The sequence below is a fragment of the Micropterus salmoides genome, unplaced genomic scaffold (genome assembly GCF_014851395.1).
Source record: "Micropterus salmoides isolate LMB-PRFRI ecotype aquatic unplaced genomic scaffold, ASM1485139v1 Ms_hic_scaffold_12, whole genome shotgun sequence".
NCBI lineage: Eukaryota > Metazoa > Chordata > Actinopteri > Centrarchiformes > Centrarchidae > Micropterus > Micropterus salmoides.
The window spans coordinates 35,932,855-35,936,347 of record NW_024040263.1 but is presented as its reverse complement, the minus strand read 5'-3'; the positions used below and the strand labels follow the sequence as shown (position 1 = coordinate 35,936,347).

At 39.5% G+C, this 3,493-nt stretch overlaps 1 long non-coding RNA gene across 1 annotated transcript; it reads left to right on the top strand.

The window, feature by feature from the left end:
- Positions 1–218: 218 nt before the first annotated feature.
- LOC119899907 lies at positions 219–2,084 on the top strand. The gene is made up of 2 exons (XR_005443956.1): positions 219–257; positions 1,897–2,084. It is a non-coding gene; the product is annotated as an uncharacterized LOC119899907 (long non-coding RNA).
- Positions 2,085–3,493: the final 1,409 nt, after the last annotated feature.

Below are 3,493 nucleotides of genomic sequence, written 5' to 3'. Positions count from 1 at the left end.
CGGGGGGAAAAAGACGCGAGCTCCCGTCAGACTCGGGAGGAGAATTCTGATAATCCACAAGGCAGCCTTCTCACTAATTCAGAGGTTTACAGCAGCAGGGTGTTTTCCAATGTTTGAATAGTAATGAGTCAGCAGTAATTAGTGAAGAGAATCCATACAAGTCTTTCCATACAACATTTATCCAACATATAGAGCACATAGATGATTTCAAAGGCATTTAATGTACAATCTCACCTTCACCATGGATGCACTAGTGGGTAAGGAGTGACATCTTGTACTCAATCCTGAGTGAGACAGGAAGCCAGTAAATTCAGAAAATTCTAAAAGGTTTAGAAACTTCGAGCACCACTGTATAGCATACATCCATGGCAATAATTAACGTCATGTAATGTTATCCAACGAAGGTTAAAATGAAGGGCAACTGGACTTGGTTGAAGCTACTGGAAGACGTTTCGTGATGAACTGAAGAAGTCCTTTGGATAAGGGACGAAACGTCTTCCAGTATCTTCAACCAAGTCCAGTTGCCCTTCATTTTAACCTTCGTTGGATAACTATGACCTGGATGACTGAGAATCTTCATAGACGTCATGTAATGTTATGTATTAATATAAATGTACGAGCTATGGCTGCAGAACATTGACTGTGAAGCCATAACACTTATGAGGTTCTCAAGAGCAACAGGCCTGTAGAAAGTCCAAAAACATAATTAATTATAAAAGAAAAGGCTGTCAATGCTGAGAATGTCTTCTGAAGACGTCAGTCAGGTGTGTGAGGCCATATTTAAAATGTTCTGGCTGATATTGTACAACAGTATGCTTAAATCTTTTCATTTCAAGCAAAAAACTATTTATAAACTATATATATGTAAACTAACTAGAGCACAACTACCATGGCATGTGGCCTTCTTAATTCTTCTTAATTTCTAATAGTGTTGACCACAGACTCCAGACCTGTTATTGAGAGAAAGTCTGACCACTCAGTGTTCACCTGATCAACATTCAGGGCCACAGTGCTGACTTTGTAGGTGCGGGCATACTGTACTGGCTGAGGCCCAGGAGGTCTTCTGGCTGGCAGCTTTTCTGCACAGTTAGCTTCAACTTTTTAAAGGTTTCCCTCATCTAGGCCTGTGTGTTTTTTGAATAATATATACATAAATGCCAATTTGTTTTTACTCATAGGGGGAGGAGCTGCTCTCATAAAACATAGGAGGGAGGAACTGCTTGGTCAGGTCAAAGTTCAACTAAAAAGCCAACGTAGTCTTTTTTTTAAATTTTAACTTTGTTTTTTGTTTGTATTTGTTAGCATACAATATCAGCCAGAACATTTTAAATGTGGCCTCAGAGGCCTGACTGACGTCCTGAGAAGACATTATCAGCATTGACAGCCTGTTTTTTAATAATGTAATTAAGTTTTTGGACTTTCTTTTGAGGACCTCGTAAAATGCTCTTAAGTCATGGCTTCACAGTCAATGTTCTGCAGCCATAGATTGTACATTAAATGCATTTGAAAGTATGTATGTGCTCTATATGTTGAATAATTGTTGTATGGAAAGTGTTCTCTTCACTTGCATGATACAGTGGGAGTGTTGTATGTTATACACATGGAGAAGAAAGATTCACACAGTATATAGCACACTGGTAAATCCTTCTTTTGGCCAGATATGAAGTTAATTAGCTAACTTAAGTTCAGGAGCAGGGCCACGCCTAAAACCACACCTCTAATCAGCTGACAAGTATATCTACACCGGGGCTATTCAACCAGCCTCCTCTGTCTCAGTTTGCTCGACCCACCCTCCCTCTCCCTTCCCTTCATCCACTCACCCTTTACCCTCTCATCCCTTCATCCCTCATCCCTTCCTATTCAACCCGGTGCACCACTCTCTCATGTCTCATCTAGGTACCGTCTGGGGGGTCAATAAATCACTCGGGCGAAACTTCTACCGAGACGGAACCCCCAGCTGCCCGCTCATCATGCAGCCTCCCAGATCAGCATCCAGATGGCATCCTTTCTCCACCTCCATTCCCCCCCTTACATTCATTCATCTATATGTACATCCAGGACATTCATTAAACCTTTAAACGACATATTGTTGTGGCGTGCTCCTTGCTAGTGAAGGCCTACATTAGGACATTTCTGATGTGCGTTTTGTCAGAGCTGCTGAGAAGCTGACAGCAGTGTTAGAACCAGGTTAGAACAGAAGGGCGTGCAGCTTTAACTCTGGGCTGAGGGTGAATGATGAAGATGATAACTAGGCTGCAAATAAGACATAAATATCAAAAACCAAATGAAATGAACAACAATAAATACATCTGTATCGGTAATCTGGATTCAAAACATTTACTAAAGACACAGTACAGGCCACCTGCTGGTAGAAAGGTGAAACAACTTTAAACCAGATTAAATATGAATTTAATATTCAAAATATAGCGCTGACAGTAACAACTCTGCATACACAATCATTTCTTAGGGTAACCTATATTAGCCTACCAACTGTATTGCACCAAACAATGCGCTTAAAAAGAACGTGACTCTTGCTGTTTACATGAATAAATGCACAATATTATAGTGCAGGTAATCAACTACTGTTGCTAACGTATTTCTCTTGGTCCAGGTTTATTTATTTATTTATTTTCATCTAACATCACCCTGGTATAACGTTAGTGTTGCATAATGTTACAGATCTGACCGTTCTAAAAGCTTGGCTTTTATTTTAATGTGAACTATTACTTCACCTGGTCCACCTGTCTTTATTTTCTCAACGTCTATCTTCAAACGGAGAAATAAAAATAGGAATTTCAAAAAACCAAAATCGGGCTGTTATTTGAATTTGGTTTAGTCGTTTTTCGATTCAGAAACCAAAGACGGGAGAACGACTCTTTTATTTAGTTTTTGGTTCAAAATAAAGGTGGTTTTCTCGTTCGTTCGTTTATTGGTTCAAACGAAAAAACAAACTATCAGAACGTACACGGACCTTGGAACTTGGATGGGAGGATCAGTCGTTTGGAATTGTAGATCAAATTAATTAGATGAACACAATGCACAATATTTACACACTACATACTGGAACGGAGGATCAGTTGCTTGGAATTTGATATCTTTACATAGTAAACAAACATTTGCATGTTCTCGTTTTGGAATTGTGGCATCAGAAAGGACCATTCATTTGGAATTACGCCCTTTTAAAGGTTCAGTGTGTAATATTTCTTAGGTCTGTTGACAGAAATGCAATACAAGACCCATAACTATGTTTTCAGCGGGTATAAAGACCTTACGTAATAAACCGTTACGTTTTTATTACCTTAGAAATTAACAACACCAGGTTGCATCAACACAGGCACTTAAATTACCTGAGGCAAGCACCGGCCTTAACACCACAACTCAGTATCATGCCCCCTGTAGCTTGGAGGGAAATAACCCATATGGCTCCTACAGAAACATTTCTTGGAATTGTTAGTGTTTTCGATCATAACATTAGTGATTAGGACACAAAATC